This window comes from Pelophylax lessonae, assembly GCF_965119305.1.
Source record: "Pelophylax lessonae genome assembly, chromosome: 4".
Lineage (NCBI taxonomy): Eukaryota > Metazoa > Chordata > Amphibia > Anura > Ranidae > Pelophylax > Pelophylax lessonae.
The window spans coordinates 566,217,207-566,239,878 of record NC_138771.1 but is presented as its reverse complement, the minus strand read 5'-3'; the positions used below and the strand labels follow the sequence as shown (position 1 = coordinate 566,239,878).

Below are 22,672 nucleotides of genomic sequence, written 5' to 3'. Positions count from 1 at the left end.
TATACACACACACACACACACATATACATACACACACACACAAAATATTATATATGCGTATACATACATATAAAACACACACACACACACTGGATATTCTTCTCCCTGTTCCTCTTCAGAATAAATAACAGGCACCCTCACCCCTATGTGCATGCTCCCCTAATGTGATGCTCAATGCCTGGGAGTCTGTTCAGGCCTAGTCATTGTCACAGTGAGGTAGGCAGAGGAAGGAATGCTTAGGATTATACAAACAGTGACCATCATAATGCTGTTTTTGGTAAATCCATCTTAGATGCCTCTAGGTAGCGTTAGAGAGGGGGGGATTGTATTGGTGAGCTGTATGCCCTGGGTTGAACCCCCAGTAGCAATCTGTCAGCTTAAGACCCTGGCTATACTCACTAAATATGCAGTTTAACAATTTAAAAAAAAATTAATGAGGAAACAAACAGGGTAACAATACATAGTCAGATCAAATTCAAAGATCTCACCACCAAAGCAGTGTGGTAAACAAGTCCTTTTGCAAGACTGAGAAAAGGTGTCTATTACTCCTAACTGATTCCTTAAGTATAGATCAGATAAGTGGTCTCCAAACTGCGCCCCGGGGCCGAATGTGGCACTTTGCTTGCCTTTATCAGGCCCTTCCGACACTATTCTTCCCACTGATACAAGGTAGAACTCCTACCACTGACCCAAACAAGGGGGCACTACTCTTCCCACTGACACCCATGATGGGGCACTATTCCTCCCAAAGACACCAATGATTGAGCAATATTCCTCTCACTAATACCAATGACGGGGCATTCTTTACTTCCATTGATACCAGGGCATTTTCTACTCCTAATTCCCACAGTCCGGCCCTCTCAAAATCTGAAGGACAATAAACTGGCCCTTTGTTCAGAAAGTTTGTAGATCCCTAGATGAAATCTAATTGGTATAGAAGACAGACACTTTATCTGAGTTAGACCCTTGTTTTCTGCTTCAGTTGCTAAAACATTTACCAGCAGCTTCATGCAAAAAAAAAACAAAACACAGCACTTTTGCAAAAGAACATGAAAAGGATTTGTCTCTCAAATATTCATCAGCAGGGCCACGCCACCATGGATGTTGCCAAACACAAATCTGGCTGTGACAGGCGGATGGGAAGATGCTGTCACTTTGGTTTTCTGCTGAGTAAGCAAACAGGGAGGGTGGCTCTATGTTTGTGTACATGCTTATCATTCCACAATGACCCTGCTTATCAGGACATGATTTCCAGGTCCAGAACACTCTGTTCAGCACATTTCCTATGGAATTATCACTGATCTGCCCTTTCACCTACACAGGACAAAACAACTGTTGAGTATTTAAGTATACTTCTCTGGCCGAATGTCATTGTCGCTTCCTGTTCTTGCGGCTATATTGTCGGTTTTTGGGGGGGACTATCTCAAAATTTTAGCCCCAAAAGGTACACAGTTTTGCCTAATTGGCCTACATTTTACCTTACTACTCTGGGCCCAGGGTTTGATTCGCACCATAAACGCTAACTGCATGGAGTTTGTATATGTGCATGTGCTTACTCTTTTGTGTTCTCCAATCCCTCCCCAAAACACACAGTTAGGTTAACTGATCTCTGCTCCAACTACCCCCTACTAGACTGTGGTAGAATCAACTATAACATCTTTTGGTATACATCTGGTTTTGTTGAATTATCTGAGCTTGTATGGTCAAATTTTAGAGTTTAGGGCAGCCATTCTAAACCAGGATTTTGTGGAACCCTAAGATTTCTCCAGAGGTTGCAAGGGGTTCCTTAAGCTGTGCCGGATTTATCTCCCAGGGACAATGTTATTTGGCAAAGCAAGCAACAGGACACCAAAGATCTTTTAACCACTTGACGCCCGTCCTATAGCAAAATGACAGCCAGAAAGTGGTTGCTCTATCCTGACTGGCCGTCCTGTTACGTCCAGCAGGATACATCTCCCTATGCGCCCATCGGGGGGGGGGGGGGGTGTTTGGCGCGCAGAGCGCCGGTTGGTGGTGCGGTGTGTCACTCTGACTCACCGCATCACCGATTCCGGTATAGAGCCTAATGACATAGGCTCTTTACCGTGTGACCAGCTGTGTCCAATCACAGCTGGTCACATAGTAAGTAGGAAGTGCAGTTGATTGGCTTTCCTCAGTTTATGCCTGACAGGCACGAGTAGAGGAGAACCGATCTGCGGCTCCCCTGACGGGGGGGGGGGGATTGTGCTTGTAATCAGAGCATTGATTACGAGTGCACACCCTTGGAGGATGCAACTAGAGCCACCAGGGATTGCCCACCCATGGCCACCAGTGATGCCCACCCATGGCCACCAGAGATGCCAATCAGGGCTCAGGGATCCTTTTAGTGCCCTCATAAGTACTGCCCATCATTGCCATCTATCAGTTCCACCCACCAGTGCCCATCATTGCCATCCATCACTGCCACCCACCAGTGCCCATTATTTCCCACCAGTGCTGCCTATCAGTGCCCACCAGTGCCACCTATAAGTGCCACCCCACCAGTGCAGGAAAAAAAAAAACTTATTTACAAAATTTTATAACAAAAAAATTTTCTCTTCAAACTTTTCGGTCTTTTTTTATTTGTGTAGCAAAAAAGAAAAAACCTTGCGGTGATCAAATACCACCAAGAGAAAGCTCTATTTGTGGGGGGAAAAATGACAAATTTAGTTTAGGTAGAGTGTTGCATGACCTCGCAATTGTCATTCAAAATGCAACAGCGCTAAAAGCTAAAAAAATTGGCCTGGGCAGGAAGGGGGTGAAAGTGCCCTGTATTGAAGTGGTTAAACCATCTCTAAGGCTGGCATTCTGACCACTTCCGCAAGAGTTGGATTCTTCTTATTGACCATCAATGTAAGGGGCATTGACCCTATTGAAGACAGATGGTTTTAGTAAGGGGATTCCAGACACCAGATGTTTTAGGGGTTCCTCTGGGGTAAAATGATTGAGAAAGGCTGGGTTAATGGGTAATCTAGATAATAAAATTATATCTGTAGCACTACCCCCGCAAGAGGCACTTGGTAATTTGGGTACTCTGTTCTGCACCTCAACTCCAGGAACAACCTCAATCCTTTTACACACCTGGTTGAATGAAAGTTACTGCAAGTACTTCTAAGAACATGACTATAAATACCTTTAACTTGGCTGTGAATCCGCACCAGAAAATAGACAAGACCGTTTAGTGGTAAGGGTTAGAATAAATGGTGGTTTAAACATAAACACACAGAAGTTAAGTTCAGACACAGATCACTAGACAGTATAATCACTATACCAAGGTAATTTAAAATAGAGTTCGGTACCACTAGCCTGGGATTACCTCATGAATCAGCAAAGTCATCAGAAAAACAGTGCACATAAGCATTAACTGCAATATGAATAATAAAACTATAACTAGTCCAGAGTGCACCCTTGGAGAATGTGACTCAGTTATAGTGCAATGTCCCCCAAGAGGTACCTCTTAGCATAAGTAATAGGTGAAAGTTCCTGTGTAGCAGCTGTAAAGAGTCTTTAGTCCCAACTCTTTAGCCAGCTAGTGTTAGGGCCCAGTTGTACAGTTGGTGCATGCAAGAATAGTCCCAGTCAAGCCTGCAGGCAGCAATGAAGTTACTAGATGGCTGTATGGCCAGTTCCCAAAGGGCCCAGTCTCTCTAGCAGCAGATAGTAAATCCCCACAGCAGCAGCTCACTAGTGGCAGTGATATTGAAGCTCACCATACAGTCACACACAGCGATAACTCTCTTCCCTGCACCCTGGTAATTTTGGCTGTCAGCACCTCAAACTCAGCACTCTGCTCAGGCAACCAAATTGCAGAACCGATTGTGCACACTGGAAAGTGATGTGCACTCTCCCTCATGGCAAGAGCAAGCTGTGTCATGTACAGCCTGAGTAAATTCAGCTCTTTCCATTCCTCCTGCTGATCTAGCCAGTTTAGCAAGCCAGAGCAACAGCTCCAGGAAGCAGACGCAGTCAGTGTTTCTCTCACTCCTAAAGAGGAAGTAAACTTCCCTCTAATGTTTGTACCTATAGGTAAGCCTATAATAAGGCTTACCTATAGGTACTGTAAATATCTCCTAAACTTGCACTGTTTAGGAGATATTTACTGTATACTGTGCCAATTACATCATTGGCTAATGCGCTCTGAAGGAATGGCTGCCCGTGCTGTGACCGGTGGCTCCAGCACGCATGCACAGGATTATTGCGGCCTTTAGCTGGGACGACGAGGGCTTAGTTTGTAGGCAAGTGTCCCATAATTATGCACATTATGCCTTAACTTTGCAGGTAAGAAAAAAAGTACAAAAAAAAAAAAACCCCAGAGTTTACTTCCTCTTTAATTCTCAGCCAAGCACCTGGCTACACATCTACAAAAATAAACCTTCCAAAAAAGATACACGGTAAAGTCTAAGTGCAGTCAAAAGCAGGAAAAACCGTACGAAGGGCATAACTTACAGTTAGTAAGATGTGTCCCTTGTGCGGATTCCTCTTCTGTTAGTAGTAATCATCTGCCTGTTCTTGGTTCTTAGATCCTGTTCCATTCATAGAAGCTATAGTACAGCTTCAGTGAATGAGGCAGCTGGGTGGAAAGGGTGGGCATAGTCAGGCTCTTTTAAAAGGTTGTAACAGCCCCTTAGCTCTATTAACCCCTGTTGCACCAGTAGTTTACAGCAGCAGAAGCAAAATGAAGAAAGATTACTACTTACAGCAGAGGAATCAACACAAAGACTCCTGACTGTAAGTTATGTATCTGTGCTGAGGTTTCGGTTTTTGATTTTGGCTGCAATTAGGCTTCAAATAAATGTTTTATCATCATAAATTACATACCGCAAACCCTACTATTCTCAGTAGCCTTAAACTGTCCTTGCTAGAGAAGCAGGAGATGTTCAAAAGCTATAAAAGTAATATGTCCAGCACATTGACTGAATACTAGTCTGGGAAAGATTACGGAATGGAGAAAGCTTAGAAGCAGGTATGTGAAGCACATTGCTTCATAATGTGCCAACATACCATCATCCCAGAAAACCGGCAGGACATTTGAGACAGGTTGGCAAGCTTTATTTAGTGTAAGTCACTGAATCCTGAAGAGATTTGCACCTTTTAAACCAAGGAGAGGCTTGAGGAAGAATTAGATAAATAGGCTTAAGTGGAAATTCCATTAACATGTTTGGAAGGACAATTTCATTATACTTTGTAACAAGGACTGAAGTTTGGCAGGCCTCAGATTATCTATCTAGTAGAGCTTTTGCTCTTCAGTCAGAGAAGAATCAATGGATGTAGCTTGTGTATTTTGCAGATAACCCAATGGAGGCTTTCATCAGACCACTTCAAGGCACAATCAAGAAAACAGACATCCAGGAATACCATGTCAGACCCATCAGAAAGTTCCCCAGAACAAGTGAAACTCTCAGCCTAAGTAGAGACATCTGACAAAGAGAGGCAGCAGGACTTGTGGCTTTGTAGAAGAGGCACGAAAGTAAACTAATTAAACTGATTGATGGGAAAAAAACACACATACAAAGCTATGCTATTTACACTCTGATCTACAAACTACTACTGATAATACGTAATAATGTAACAAATTTGTTATCTGCATTCTTCTCAATTATATCACAAAATTGCAGGGATGAATGCTAACAATAATATATAATGTTTTTGTGTTTGATAAAGTAGGGGGTGATTAAAACTCTTTGTCAGTTTATTTTTTGCTGTCTGTACCATGCTGGGGAGATTACCCTCCACTTTCTGCATCCATAGAGAGAAGGAAGTGTGAGAAAACTTCTACAAAGTACAAAGTGAGGGGGATTACCCTCTTTAGAGGCAGCAATAGGAACTTTACACAGGCACTAATTCTTCACTTTAAATGATGTCCCTTGTCAGCTGCTACAATGTTTTTTTTTTTTTTGTGTGCAATGTCCCAAACAGACAAAACAAAAATATTAACAAAATAAGATATATTAAAAATGTAACGTCACTAGCGGCTATGAACTAATTTGACTCTCATACAGAAGTCAAAAAGCATACTAAATAAATATAAGCCATTTTAGTATTTACCTAGATCAGTGCTCATGCAAAAATTAATTGACAAAAAAAAAAAGTCCTCCAAAGTCTCTCCAAAATAAGTATCTTAAATACGGTTTTAACCATCCATGCGTGCTCCGTTCCGTGTATCCACCACCACCAGAACATGTGAGCATGGATTTTAAAATTTGGTTTAATAACATTTTAAAAAGGATAAGCACTATAAGACTCCATTCACACTGCCGCGACTTGTGTGCCCTCAAGTCGCCCCGAGTCGCTTGACATAACAAATGCAATGTAAATCAATGAGAGCCGTCTTAATATGCACTACTGAAGTCGCTCCGACTTCAGAAAAGGGTCCTGTACTACTTTGAGGCGACTTGTATCAGACTTGTGCCAATAGACTTCAATGGGAGTCGCCTCCAAGTCGGATCCTTATCTTATTTGAAGCGACTTGTGATCCGACTTTCCAGGAAGAAGAAGGAAATTTAGCCAGGCATTCCCCACATTGCAGCCATGCCTACAGTTCCTATATACCATTATCTCTGCCTGGTCTGTGAGAGCGGCACTGGTGGACACATGATAAATGGCACTGGTGGACACTGATACGTGGCACTGATATGTGGCACTGGTGGACACTGATTCGTGGCACTGGTGGACACTGATTCGTGGCACTGATACGTGGCACTGGTGGGCAGTGGCACTGGTGGACACTGATTCGTGGCACTGATACATGGCACTGGTGGACACTTGGTGTGAGGAAGGGGATATGCAGTGTAGTTAGGATACTATATACCATTATAGTTAGATTCAATAATCTAGTTTCTGTAGGGAAAGTGTTAAGTGTCAGGGTGACCGTAGTGTAGTTTAGGGTGAACTGACTCTGACTGCTATGCCAGGGTGACAGAACTCATCCATGTCAGGGTGACCGCCATAAGAAAAAAAGATAATTTTTCTTAGAATTATTAGTAGAGCAGGGATGGGGCTTCACACCTGGGCGTTTTTGTTTCAGGCTTTTATTGGGCTTTTTTGTGGACGTTTTTGGAGGCAGGCATGACATCCGAACTTCTGTGTAGGGGTATATATACACACACATATATGTATATATACACATACACAGATAGGTGTGAAAGGAGCGGAACCCTATCCCTGCACTACTGAAATTATTTGCAGGGATGGGGTTCCGCTCCTTTCACACCTATATGTGTGTGTGTGTGTGTGTGTGTGTATGTGTATGTGTATGTGTATGTGTATGTGTATGTGTATGTGTATGTATGTTTTCTGGAATCCAGAAAAAAAAGATAATTTTTCTTAGAATCTTTAGTAGCACAGGGATGGGGTTCCGTTCCTTTCACACCTGGGCGTTTTTGTTGCAGGCATTTATTGGGCATCTTTGGAGACATCTGAACTTCTGTATAGGGGTATCTACACACACACACACACACATATATATTATATATATATATATATATATATATATATATATATATATATATATATATATATATATATATATATATATACACATATATATATATACACATATAGGTGTGAAAGGAGCGGAACCCCATCCCTGCAAATAATTTCATTAGCGCAGGGATGGGGTTCCGCTCCTTTCACACCTATATGTGTGTGTGTATATATATCTATATATATCTATAGATATATCTATATCTGTGTGTGTGTGTGTGTGTGTGTGTGTGTATATATACCCCTATACAGAAGTTCAGATTGTCATGCCTGCCTCCAAAGACGCCCAAAAAATGCCCAATAAATATGCCCAGGTGTGAAAGGAGCAGGACCCCATCCCTGTGCTACTAAAAATTCTAAGAAAAATTATCTTTTTTTTTCTGGTTCTGGACATGCTATAGAGCTGAAACTTCACAGGTACACTTTTTTGACCCCCCAGACACTGAATCCGAAGAAATCCCTTTTTTTTTTTAAAATAATTTTTTCAATAATTGGCTCTCTATCCAAAAACGACAATTATGAACTTTTTTTTGGTGGGCAATGAGGAAATGAGTTAAAAAAAAAAAAAAACAGAAAAGGGGAATTAGGTCACAACACATCATATTCTGATTGGCCAAATACAAAGTCGTACAAAGTCGTCTATCATACAAGTCGCTTAAAATAATTCACAAGTTGCGCTGAAAATCGCGCTAACAAGTCGCCCCTTATGAGGCGACTTTCTGGTCGTGGTAGTGTGAACCGGCTCTTATAGTGTTTTTTGCATGGTACTGAGTGGATGAGTGGAGAAGTGAAGGTGGAGACTGCCAATGGAAGCAGGATTGGAAAAGCAAGACCGGTGTCATTTTAGACTACTTACCTTGATCCACTTAGAGAGGCATAAGCATTTTTTGACCGAGCATGTTATGTGAGGTCAGGTGAATAAATCCAGGTGACAGCACATCTGGTGGTGGTGGATACATAGAACAGATTAAATAATTAGGTTCACATGGTGGATGGCTAAAACAAGATTCAAAATATTTTTGTTGGAGAGATTTTGAAGGACTTTTTGTTTCAATGAAATTTAGCATGAACACTAATCTGGTTACATACTAATGCGGCACTTGTTTGTTTAGTACACCAATTCTTCACTACTAAATAAGAGTTTTGGCTATGCAAACAACAGTAAGGCTACATTCACATGGGTGTTACTGTTTACCCAGAGTAAGAATCTCAACTGCATAAATCTACTGATTCCTGCTGCAGGGTTTGACAGCTGCAAATACTGGCTGTGCCAATAGCTGTGGCCACCAACAAGCCTCGTCATTGCAGTGTATGGGCTTGGTAGCTGCAGCCATGTGTGCCTCTTCACACAACCAGCGATCAGCTGTGATGATCAAAGTCGGATGCACACAGGATCAGTAGATTCTGGACGCTGGGATTCGCACTGTGGCTAAACACCTGTTCAAGTGGAGTCTAAGTCACAAGAAAATTTTTTTGGTCAAGCACAAAAAATGTAGGGATTGTTTGGGACAATTAAGGTTCAGCCTAAGGCCTCAAGCACACGGGCATATGAATTTATGCTCCAAATATGCTGTCAGAAGTTGGCAGAAAATATGCCTCCAATGTATTTTTAAACGTTTACAGGCATATTGCCTTTAGAAGCATATGAGCATTCTACTGGTAGAAGCATATGAGCATTCTACTGGAAGGAATATTCATTTATTCTAGTCACTAAAATAAACTTGTTCGCAGAATAAGAACATGCTTAGGTGTATTTGGAGAGGAGCTTATAAGCATAATTATGCACAAACGTAACCTTGGGGCATTTCGTTTATGCCTCTAAATGCGGCTTTTAAAAACACAGATCTAAATGCCTAATGTGCATAGCCACATACGCTAATACTGGAGTTTTAAGGCAAAAAAAAAAAAATACATTTGGACGCCTGCAAAAGCAGCGTCAATTTACTCCAATGTACACGAGGCCTAAAATTTATGTTATATTTGAAAAAAATACATGGTTACATATAGTTACATAGCTAGTCAGGTTGAAAAAAAAAAGACAAGTCCATCTAGCTTAACCAATAAAAAATATGGATTTTTGTAATTACTTACCGCAAAATTGTTTTCTCTGAAGTTCCACAGACACAGCTCCATCATCTTTAGACCAATGGGTTATGCTACTCCTATCAGGAATAGGCACTAGGCAGGAAAAAACGTTACCACGCCTATGGGACTGTCGCTACCACGCTTATGGGACTGTCCCTGCAGGCATAACCCCACACTCTGCTTCAACCTGCAGTTTCGTTGCAAGCAGTGTTTAAAAGACAAAATAACCCCATACACTCAGAAGTAGATGGGCGGGTGCTGCGACTGTCGAACTTCGGAGAAATGGTTTTTAAAAAGGTAAGTTCTTACAAAAATCAATTTTTTTTCTATCATTCATCAACACAGCTCCATCATCTTTAGACCATTGGGATGTCCCAAAGCAGTAAAATCATGGGGGGGTGGGAAAACAACAACGCAAAAAGACATAATTCCCCAAAGGCTAAACCTAGCTGACAAGGCAACATGGAGCTCAAGCAGGAACAATTGCAGCTCACCTAGAAAAACATACACCCTCAAAGAGAACAAACAAAATGGTTCTCTTTAAAACAGAAGCCTGCAAAACCTTGCGGCCAAAGAAAGAATCCGAAGATGCCAACACATCTACTTTGTAGAATTTTGTGAACATATGCACAGACGACCAAGTTGCCGCCTTGCAAACTTGTAGCACTGACGCCTGATGGCGAAAAGCCCAAGAGGCACTCAGCACTCTAGTAGATTGCGCCTTCACTGGGAAAAGAGGAACCTGACCCTTAAGCCTGAACTACCTTCTGCCTGATCCATCTGGGTATGGTCACTGCAGACGCAGCCAATTCTTTACGCGGCCCTCCTGTAAGGACGAAAAGATCGTCTGATTTTCTAAAAGACTCAGTGGCCTCCAGGTAAACCCTGATTGCCTGAACCACATCCAAAGAATGCAAGGCAAATTCCTTGGGATGCTTGGGCTTGAGACAGAGTGAAGGCAGCACAATGTCTTCATTCAGATGAAAATCAGAAACCACCTTAGCAAGAAATGACTGATTAGGTCGGAGTACCACTTTATCTCTGTGAACCACCAGATAAGGAGAGCGGCAGAACAACGCCGCCAATTCAGATACTCCGTGGGCAGAAGTAATAGCCACTAAAATGCAACCTTCTGAGACAAGGCAAGCAGAGGAATCTCCCCAATGTTCTCAAAGGGAAGTTTTTGAAGAACAGATAATACCAAGTTCAGATCCCACGGAGGTAGTGGGGATCGCCTCGGGGGAGCCATATGGCAAAGCCCCTGAATAAAAGTGCGAATCAGGGCATGCGTCGCTAAAGGGCGTTGGAAATACACAGCCAGAGCCGACACTTGGCCTTTGATAGTGACCAAAGCCAACCGTTCAACCCTTTCTTGAAGAAAAGTCAAAACCCTAGCCACCGAGAACAAGTGAGGGTGCACTTTCAATGATTCACACCATGAAATGTACAATTTTCACGTACGATGATAGATCTTCCTGTAAGTAGACTTGCTGGCCTTCAGTAGTGTAGGAATCACTGAATCAGGAAGAATGCTATCCTTCAATACCTGGCTTTCAACAGCCCCGCCGTTAAAGCCAGTGACTGTAAAGGAGGATGGAAGATCGGTCCTTGAGAAAGCAGATCTTCCCAGAGAGGAAGTCTCCAGGGAGCATCGGCGACCAACCTTTTCAGGTCTGCGTACCAAGACTGGCCAGGCCAGTCTGGGGCCACCAGAATGACCGAAAAACCCCTTCCACTTCTATCCTGCGAAGAAGCTTCGGTAGAGGTTTTAGCGGAGGGAATGCATAAATCAGCTGATACTGATTCCAAGGTGTCACCAGTGCATCTGTGGTGTCGGCCAGTGGATCCAGAGACCTGGCTACAAACCTCTGAACCTTCTTGTTGAGTCGAGAAGCAAACAGGTTGATGTTGGGTGTCCCCCACCGTATACACAGAAGATGAAAACACCTCTGGGTGCAGGGACCACTCCCCCTGATCCAACACCTGATGACACAGGTAATCTGCCAGTTCTCTACACCTGGGATGTGCACAGCAGAGAGGGCTGGGTACAAACTTTTCTGCCCAATCCAGGATCTCGGACACCTCCCGGGCTGCCAAGACACTAAGCCAGGGGCATGGCATTGTCCGATTGAATCCGGACCGGACAATCTTGCAGTCGATTTGTCCAGTGGCTCAGGCAAAGCTTTATTGCTCTGAGCTTCAAAATATTTTATCAGAAGTTTTGGACTCTTCTATTGTCCAGGACCCCTGGGCGCAGAACTTCCCCAGCACTTCTCCACAGCCTGACAGGCTGGCGTCCGTGGATACCTCCATCGAATACAATGGAAGGAAGGACTTGCCCTGTCGTAGTGATAACAATTGAAGCCACCATAGTAAAGCAGTCTTTGTGTTGTGACAACCGAATCAAAGTATCCTAGAACTTTGGATCTTTGTTCCATTTGATGAGAATCTACCTTTGTAAGGCGCTCGTGTAGAACAGAGCAAACGGAACCGCCTCAAAGGTCGACACCATCAGACCCAAGTCCGCAGAGAGGACAGATTGCTTGACAACAGCAAACGGATCGCAACTTGTGCAGCTTGTCTGGAGGAAAAAAGACCCTTTCCAAACTGGAATCCAGAGTCAGGCCCAGATAATCCAGTCTTAACCACTTTGCCGCTGCTCACTAGAGCTCTACTGCGGTAAAGTGGTTTGTTATCTGGCGACATAGACCTACGTCGCCAAACAGTCCCCCTTCTCGGTGGCGCGCGCCGCCGGAGGCTCGCTCCCGCTGTATTCAGTCACAGCGGGAGTCGGGCCAGGGGAGGAGCAGCGGTGATTGCCGCTGCTCTTCCCCGATCGTCGGGGAATCAAGTCTGGAGATCCGCCCGCTTGTGTAAACAAAGCGGGCGGATCTACTAAGTAACAGGCAGGGTCAGATTGCAGGGTTCAGCACAGCTGAACCTGCGATCTGTCCTTGTGTCACATAGTCACCTCCCCCCACACGTCAGTAAGCACCAGGCATACATTAACCCCTCCCTCTCCAATAAAATGAACCCCTTCCCTGCCAGTGTCTTTTTACAGTAGCAGTGCATATTTATAGCACTGATTACTGTAGTAATGTCACTGGTAACCCCAAAAGTGTCAAAAATGTCAGTCAAGGGTCCAATCTGTCCGCCGCAATGTCACAGTCCCGCAAAAAAAAAAAAAAAAAAAAAAAAATCGCAGATCGCCGCCATTACTAGTTAAAAAAAAAAAAAACAACACCAAAAACGACAGAAATCTTTCCCTTAGTTAGTAAACGCAATAACTTTTGCGCAAACCAATCAAAATACGCTTATTGCGATTTTTTTACCAAAAATATGTAGCAGAAAACAAATTGGCCTAAAATGAGAAAAAATTTTGATTTTTACATTTTTTCGGGGGGGAATTTCATATAAAAAAAATGTGAAAAATATTGTTATTTTTTTCAAAAATGTCGCTCTTTTTTTGTTTATAGCGCAAAAAGTAAAAATCGCACAGGTGATTAAATACCACCAAAAGAAAGCTCTGTTTGTGGGGAAAAAAGGACGTCAATTTCTTTGGGTACGGCATTGCATGACCGCGCAATTGTCAGTTAAAAGTCGCACAGTGCCGAATCGCAAAAAGTGGCCCAGACGTAAGACAGCAAAATCCTCCGGTGGTAAAGTGGTTAATGAAGGTATAAGGGCAGATTTTTTTGAAATTGGTGTTCCAACCGAACTTTTGCAGAGTCTGTAAAGTGATCGTCAAGTCACCCAACAGGGCTGAATGAGAGTCAGCCCTCAAAAAGGAGATAGTCCAGGTATCCCAGTACCGGAATCCCCCTTTGGCGCAGTAATACCAACACTGGAGCCTGCATCTTGGTAAAGATCCTGGGGGTGGAGGCGAGATCAAAGGATAACGCTACAAATTGATAATGCTCCTCTCCTACAGGGAAGCGAAGAAAAAACACTGGCGTCCAGCATAGATAGGAATGTGTAGATATGAGTCCTTGATATCTACAGATGCCAAAAAGTCACCTTGGTGTAGAGACGCCACTACCGTTCGAATGGATTCCATTTAAAACTTCTGTACCTCAGTTCACCTTGAATAGAATCCCTGAAAGTTTTCCCGAGAGGGAACTGTCACAATCACCCCTTGCTCCTGCGTGCCGAAGACACAAAGGGGCTGCCGGTGTGCTGAAAAATAAGGGGCCTGTCTATTACGTGGTGACTCGCCCTTAGCGGATTCCAACAAAAACCCAAATAGGCGGTCCCCTGTAAAGGGGAGATCTGTAGAGCCTTTTTAGAAACCTGATCCGCAGACCAGCTTTTTAGCCACATCAAGTGTGGTTACCATTATTGCGTTTAGAACACTAGCCAGCTGTTGCTTGTAGTTCTCCAGGAACTAACTAGTGAAAACAAAAAATCATAAAAACAACAACATTTCCCTATTAACAGCTAAAACTGAAGTCCCAGCAGGGAGCTAGGTCCTATTCCTAAACTAGGCAGAAAAACTGCAGGCTGAAGCAGAGTGTGTGGGGTGATGCCTGCAGGGACAGCCCCATAAGCATGGTAAAAGTTTTTTTCTGCCTAGTGCCTATTTCTGATAGGAGGAGCATAACCTATTGGTCTAAAGATGATGAAGCTGCGTCTGTCGATGAACGATAGAGAAATAACAAGAAAACACAACTATACAATCCTATATACACAATCCTATACCTACAGTTGATCCGGGAGGAAGGCGAAAAACCCCAGCAAAGCATGACACAATTTGCTACAGTAGGGGAAAATTCCTTTCTGATCCCCTGAGAGGCAATCAGATATTCCCTGGATCAACTAACTATAAATGATATTACCCAGTTATATTCTGTACACATAGAAAATAATCCAGGCCTATTTTAAAGCAATCTACTAAGGCTGGCAAGAACCACCTCTGGGGGGACTCTAGGCCTCATTTTCACAGCTCTAACTGTAAAGAAACCTTTCCGTATTTAGAGATGAAATCTTTTCCTCTAGACGTAAAGAGTGCCCCCTTGTCCTCTGATGACGTTAAAGTGAATTATTCAACACCAAGTTCACTATATGGACCACTTATATATTTGTACATGTTGCTCATATCTCCCCCCTTTATCTCCTCTCCCCAAGAGAGAATAAACAAATTTCTTCTAATCTTTCCTAATAGCTGAGCTCCTCATCAGTTTTGTTGCCCTTCTCTGCACTTTCTCCAGTTTCCTGATATCCTTTTTGAGAACTGGTGCCCAAAACTTAACTTCATATTCCAGATAAGGTCTTACTAAGGATTTGTACAGGGGCAAAATTATATATCTTTCTCTGCAGTGCATGCCTCTCTGCAGTCCATGCCTCGCTTAATACAAGAAATTACTTTGCTTGCTTTGGAAACCGCAGCTTGGCATTGCATGTAATACTAAGCTTATGATCTACCTGACATGTTTCACCCCACTCGCTGGGACTTGGTGACAGAAGTTGGCTTACCTCTGTGACCAAGCTCCGGTGAGTGAGGAGAAACATGTCAGGGGGGCGTGGCTGGAGAGACACTGAGGCTACATTCATCTACATACTAAAGCACTGGATTGGTGAGCGACACCCTTTCTTCGCTTTAAAAATACATATTTTTTCCTCATCATATTTTTCAGAAAATACTCAAGAAGTACAGCTGTTGCAGAGAAAAACATGAGATGTGATAGCCTAGATGTATCTTCAAAATTGAAAATAACTTGTGGCAACAATGTGGGCTTTTTAGCTACCTTGACAAGGTTGATATACAGCATCTGAGGCAGCATAATGAGTTTAACCGATGTACGGTCACCAGCAATTGGGACTGCAATTTGTATTTACAGCAGCTCCAGATAAATAGCATGCAACTGTTACAAAAATCAGTGTTGTATTCCAGTAATGGAAACATGGGTTTTACAATAATTGTCTAACATGTAGGTTTTACAACTGTGGAAATCTGTAAAACTATGTTTTATGTACAGCAGCTGCATACTATACTGTAGGTAAAATAGGAAGGGCACTTGTAGGTTTTTCTACAACTAGGGAAAAAGCTGACTAGGCATTCATTTCAAAGGGTTTCCATGGAAGGTGTTGTGTGAGCTTTTCCCTTGCCCAGATTACAGATTTCCTTGCCTGCCACATGGATCTTAACAAGGGGGCACCAAGCGAGGTGGTGTGCATGAGGAAAAAAAAAAAAAAGGGATTTCCATTTATACATTTTTTTTTTAGGTGTAAAGCAATTGCAAACACGGGAAATTCGAACTGAGAATATAATTGAATAATTCACAGGTAAAGGTGGTCTGCAGAGGAAACCACCTGACAAATTGAATAGTAGGTACAGAAAAAATGATGGGCAAATCTGCGGTTTTCCTGTAAAAAAAAAAAAAAAAATCAAACTTGAGCCATCCCTTTCTGCAACACAAGCCTTTTTGATAAACAAGCTGGTAATAAGCAGCTCCACTAACCAATAGGAAAGCTTAAAGCGGAGTTCCGGGCACAAAAATCGGTATTTTTTTTTTTGTGCCCCTCCGCTAGCTACACATAACCTGAAAAGGAATTGGATAGTTTTTTTTTTTTTGTACACTCACCTTGTAATCGAAGATCGTAAATACTCACCTCAGGGTACTTCCTCCTCCAGCGCCGCGGCTCACCCCGTCACTTCCTGCCTCGCGATGATTCCTGGGAGCTGAACGTCATCGCTCCCAGGAATCAATGCGACGGCACCGGCCCCGCACGTCACCGGTCCCGCACCGGAAGTGACGGAAGGGCCGGTGCGGCGCATTCTGGGAGAAGAAGACGCGGAAGAAGACACCGAAGAGGACCGCGCCGGCTTCAGCTGCCCACAAGAGATGGAAACGCTGTGGAAGAAATTTTCAAAGTAAGTATTTCTTCTTGCAGGTAAGTGCGAACTGGGACAGATCAGAGGCTAGCCATTGTGGAATGTGCTAGCCCTGACTGTCCCGGGGGTATGGTCATCAAAAAATGAGATCTGTGCCCGGAACTCCGCTTTAACCCATCCTTCGCATTATCAGATGCTCAGGTTTGGAAAACATTTATTTTACTAGGTGCACAAAACAAATCAGAAAGTGAATATGAACGAATCGACAATAATGGTTATTAGTCAAGAATGGCACAAACCAATGGCCATCCCAATCCTTGGGCCTATTTTTTTCTCTAGTCTATCCAAACAAAAAGAAAAATGGCGCAAACCAATGGCCATCCCAATCCTTGGGCCTATTTTTTTCTCTAGTCTATCCAAACAAAAAGAAAAAAAAATGGGGATTATTGACTTACCGTAAAATCCATTTCTCTGATGTTCACTGACGGACACAGCTCCTGATTCTTCTTAACCACTGGGTTATACTGCCCCCTACAGGAGTAGGACACTAGGCAGGAAAAAGCTTGACTAAGCCTATGGGTAGTCCCAGGGGGTATACACCCACACTCAGCTATAGGCACTACGTTTTGTTAAAAGCAGTGTCAGAAATAAGCCAACTCCACAGAGGGGTGGGTGCTGCATCTGTCAATGAACATCAGAGAAACCGAATTTACGGTTGGTTAAAAATCCCATTTTCTCTTTCGTTCATTGGCAGACAGCTCCTGATTCTTATTAACCATTGGGATGTCCCAAAGCAGTGTTTAACACGAGGGGTGGGAAAACAGCAGAACAAAATTCCTAAGGCTAACCATAGCCAACCAGGTAACATGGAGCTCATCCAAAACCACTGGAGCTCACCTGAAAAGCAAAATACACCCTCAAAGAGGACAGGTCCTCTAAACAGCAGCCTGAAAAAACTTGCAGCAAAAAGAAACATCCACAGATGCCAACACATCCACTTTATAAAGCTTTGTAAAAGTGTGCACAGACGACCAGATGGCCATCTTGCAAACCTGCATCACTGAAGCCTGATGACAGAAGGCCCAGGAGGCAGTAAGCGCCCTAGTAGAAAGTGCTTCAGCAGGGAAAGGAGGAACCTGACCCCTAATTAAATATGCCTGAATCACTGTCGGTCTGATCCTTCTAGGAATGATTGCAGCAGGAATAGCTAACCCTTTTGAGGTCCAACTTGGAGTACACACAGGGAGTGTAACTTTCTAAAAAAAAAAAAAAAACTCTGTAGCTGCCAGGTACACCCTGATTGCCCAAACCACATCCAGGGAATGCAGAGCAATTTCCTTAGGCTGTTAGGCCTGGGACATAGGGAAGGCAACACAATGTCTTCATTCAAATGGAAATCAGAGACGACCTTTGGAAGGAACAACAGGGACGAAGAACCACCTTAGCTCTGTAAACCAACAGGTAAGGTGAATGACAAGACAACACTGTCAGTTCTGAAACCTTGCACGCAGTAGTAATAGCCACCAAAAAGGCCACCTTCTGGGAAAACGTAAGCAGGGGAATTTCCCGAAGTTTTTGAAGGGAGATTCCAGATAATTGACAACACTAATCTGAGGGCCCACGGCAGTAAAGGGGACCACACTGGAGGAAGCAAGTGTCGAGCTCCCTGGATAAAAGATAAGCACCAAGGAAAAAGTGTGGCCAATGGACGTTAAAAGAAGAAAGCCAAGGCCAAAACCTGGTCCTTGATGGTACTCAAGGTCAGGCGCTGCTCAACCAACCCCCCCCCATTGGAGAAAAGCCAAGATCCGAGCCACCGAAAAGGAGCGAGGGAGAACCCCAAAAGAATCACACTAGGCAACGTACGTCTTCCAAATACGATGGCAGATCTTGCCAGAGGTAGATTTTCTAAGCATTAACAACGTAGGAATCACAGATTGAGACAAACCTCTATCCTTCAGCACCTGGCTTTCAACTGCCAAGCCGTTAAAACCAACGACTGTAAAGCAAGATGGAAGATTGGTCATTGAGACAGCAGATCTTCCCTGAGCAGAAGTCTCCAAGGAGCATCAGTCACCAGCCGTACCAGATTCGCGAGGCTAGTCTGGTGCCACCAGAAATACTGGAATCCCTTGCTGCCTCAATCCTGCATAGGAGTCTTAGCAGAAGTTTGAGAAGGGGAAATGCATAAATCAGGGGATACTGACACCAAGGAGCCACTAATGTGCCTGCAGCATCGGTCAGAGGATCCCGAGACCATGCCACAAACCCCGGTACCTTCCATGAAATGTGTACAGCAGAAATGGCTGGAACGATCATTCTGCCCACCTTAGAATGCCAGCTACTTCATGATCTGCCATGACACTTCGTGCCCCCATGGTGATTGACATAGGCCACAGCCGTGGCATTGTCCGATTGAATTCGTACTAGATACCCCTGAAGACGAATTGTCCAACGATCCAGACAAAGTCTGATCACTTATTCATGGAGTTCCAGTACCTTGATTGGCAGTCTGGACTCTTCCCCATGTCCAGACCCCCTGAGCACAAGCTGTGCCGAGGATGCCTCTCCATCTGGACAGGCTGGCATCCGTGGCAACAGCCGCCCGGTACAGGGGGAAAAGGATTTCCCTGTCGAAGTGCCGGAGAACAAAGCCCCCCCTAGAGACTGTGGATACTTGTCCCATTTCACCAGAATCTTTTTGCAGAGATCTTGTGTGGAACTGTGCAAGCAGAACCGCCTTGAAGGTAGACACCATCAGGTCCAGTACCACATGCAAGCCTGGTGTTTTTCCAGAGGAAGCAACGCTCTGAGGCCGAATTCATCCAGATAGTCCAGTTTTGTGGACGAAACCAGAGCAGACTTCTGAAGGTTCAGAAGCCAACCAAACTCCCTCAGCGATTGCAGAGTAATCTCCAAGGTGTCCATCAGAGCAGTCAGACTCTGCTCACAGAAGAAAATCGTCCAGGTACCCCAGTACAGCAATACCCCACTGACGCAACAATGCTAGCACCGGGGCCAACACTTTGTGAAGACCAGAGAAGCGGAGGTGAGACCAAAGGGCAAACGCCACAACCCGATAATGCTCCTTGCCCATGGCAAAGTGGAGGAAGCGCTGGTGACCAGCACATATTGGAATGTGAAGGTAGGCGTTCTTGGTGTCGATAGAAGCGAGAAAATCCCCCAGATGTAGGGATGCCACTACCATGCGAATGGACTCCATTCGGAACTCCTGTACCCGCACAAAGCAGTTTAGCGCCTTGAGGGCCAGAATTAGACGTACCTTGCCTTCCTTCCAGGGAACTATGAACCAGTTTAAGTAAAACCCCTGAAAACATTATGAAGCCGGAACCATCGCCCCATGAAGTAACAAGTCTTGCACTGCCCCAAATTGACCCCGTGAGCGATCTGAGGACAAGTGCAGATTGGAAGTGAAGCCCCTTTCTGGAGGAAAAGACCGAAACTTGATCTTGTAGCCGGACCAAATGACTTTGTGGACCCACTTGACCTTTACCAGAGAGGTCCACGGGTTCGGAAATCAGTGAAGACATCCCCCTACCCCAGATAGGAGTGAGGGCGCCCCTTCATACAAAGGAAGCCTTGTCCGCAGGTCTGGAAGAGCCCCTTGTGACTTGCCAGACCAAGTCCTCTTCGAACCTCCGGGGGAGGTCCTGAAAGACTTTTATCCCTTGAGGGATGGAAAAAAAAAAAAACACAACACCTCTTATGAGCCGGGAAGAATGGCCCACATCTACGACGGGGCTTCTTGCCCTCGGTAGCCTGCGGAAGAAGAGTACTCTTCCCCTGCGAGACCCTTAATGATGTCATCCAATGAAGCTCCAAACATGCGACCCACAACAAAGGGGAGATCAGATAAGCCCTTCTTAGAAGTCTGGTACGCAGACCAGCATTGCAAGCAAGATATGACGCCGAAGGACCACTGCTGATACAGACAGCCTAAAATCAAAAAAGCCGCTCCGCAAAGGCAGGGGGAAGCAGTCTCCCCTCCAGGTCCCAGTGTAAAAGTTTAGCCCACTCATCAGAGTTTGCGACACCAGTGCAATAGTAAATACTGGCCTAAGCTGAACCAGCCATAGTGAAACATATGGCGGGCCAGAGCCTCCGGTCTCCTATCAACCGGATCTTTAAAGGCCAAGGACTCCTCAACCGGAATTAAGGTAGCTTTATTTAACCTGGAAACCGGCGAGTCCACTACAGGCGGGACCGTCCACTTTTTAGGCAGGGAATCCATATAAGGCTACCGCATAGCAGAACGCTTAGGGACTACAAGAGTGCGTTTTGGACAACTCCACTATTATGTGACAATGCTGTCAAAGCAAGCGGTAAAGGGGAACACCCCTGCCACAGTGGAGGACCTGTGGTGCCAAAAGGGATCAGTGTCTCCGACGCAGCATCTCTGTCATGTTTAAAATTTCACGCTCTGACACAATTAGTGCATCCACCAGCACCTTTTCATGCACGGCTAGAGGAGCAGAGGAAACATCCTCACTGTCTAAGCACTCAGGTGCATGGACGCAGACCCAGGAGGGTGAATTGCGTCCACAACTGATTCAGGATCTGATGGACAGATGAGGCAGGGGAGGGCGGTGGACACTATATACTAAGGTCACCCAGAAAAACAAATCAGGGGAGGGCCGCCAACTGCGATCCTGCAAGGGGGAACGCCGACCCAGGATCCTTGAATGGACCACCTACTGAACCCCACAAAAAACAAGGTGGTCGCCTTCTAAACCCCTCCATAGTGGCCCGCATAATAGGAAATAGACCCCTTATAAGGGGGCCGCCTGCCGTGATGTGGACACGCAGGCAGGGTATCTTGATGGTCCCGCTGCGCTAAAAGGGGTAGGTACCCTCCACAATAATGGCGACATGGTTGCCATCAGAAAATAAAATGGCCCCACAGCGCCAATCCCTTCCAAGGGAGGTGCCAGCCTGGCCGCATAGCTTAGTAGGCCGCAAGCCACTGCCTAAATTTTAGTGGATGCCCAGCCGCCTGGGCGCAAGCCTTGGCAGAGCGGACCACCCAGGGGCAGCGGAGGGGAGGGCAGATGCCCAAACAGAGGGTAATGGCTTGTGCCACCCTCACTGGAGCCAACCAACATAGCTCCTGACCAGTAGGCTGCATAGCCACGGCCTAAATTTGGGGCCGGATCCAGAAGACCCACATTGACCACCAAATTTATAGAGGGCTAGGGGGGGGGGGTACTCTGGGGTCCCACCGTCCCAGGGAGAGGCCCACATCCACCTCAAAAACCCTCCAAGGGGTATAGGGGAGACAGCTACTTATCCCAGGAACAGGATGGGCACCGCTTCTGACAGACCACCGCTCCATCGGATTGTGGGTGGCTGTCGGGCAGGAGGAACGCTGCGACTCAGGCTGAGGCCAGGTCGTATGCGCCCCCAGGAGACGTTTAACTCAGACCAGCCCTGTCCAGCAAGGCTTTGCCGCAGCCGACCTAGCGCGAAGCTAAGGGCTGCGCGTGCTTGTTGGCCAGACTGGGGGGACCCTTTGGATCTAGATTATCCAGTCCGTCGCTCAGTCGGGAAGTTGATAGTAGATTCTCACAGGAATAAAACAAAAAGGATAGGAAAAAAATCTATTTAAAAAAGGAAAAAAAATGTCATGACCAGAGATCCCAGCAAGGAACTAGGTCCTTACTCCTGACTAGGCAGGAAAAACAACAATAGGTATAGTGCCTATAGCCAAGTGAGGGTGTTTACCCCCTGGGACTGCCCATAGGCGTAGTCAAGCTTTTTCCTGCCTAGTGCCCTACTCCTGTAGGGGGTAGTATAACCCAATGGTTAAGAAGAATCAAGGAAGGAAAGAAAACTTATTTTTCCTACAGCTTACCTGTAAAATCCTTTTCTAAGAGTATATCACGGGACACAGAGCAGCCATAATTATTTATCTGGGTTATACGCCACCTATAGGTGAATGGACACTGGCAACCAAAAAGACAGGAAGTCCCCTTTACAATCCCTCCCATACAGGAAGTACCTCAGTTTTATAGCAAGAAATAAACATCCCAGAGAAGAGGGGAGGGAACCTCTGTGTCCTGTGATGTACTCCAAAAAAAAAAAAATGTTTTTACAGGTAAAGAAAATCCAATTTTTATTATCGTACATCACAGGACACAGAGCAGCCATAATAATTACTACCTGGGGTGTACCAAAGCAATGCACTTGAGGGGAGAGGGGACACTAAATACGAAAAAACCGGCATCAGACCAAAAA

The 22,672-nt window shown here is 44.8% G+C and overlaps 1 protein-coding gene across 2 annotated transcripts in view; it reads right to left on the bottom strand.

Annotated features, from left to right (window-relative positions):
- Window positions 1-22,672, bottom strand: part of BMP1 (bone morphogenetic protein 1) — a 216,461-nt gene that overhangs the window by 110,560 nt on the left and 83,229 nt on the right. The window lies entirely within an intron of this gene.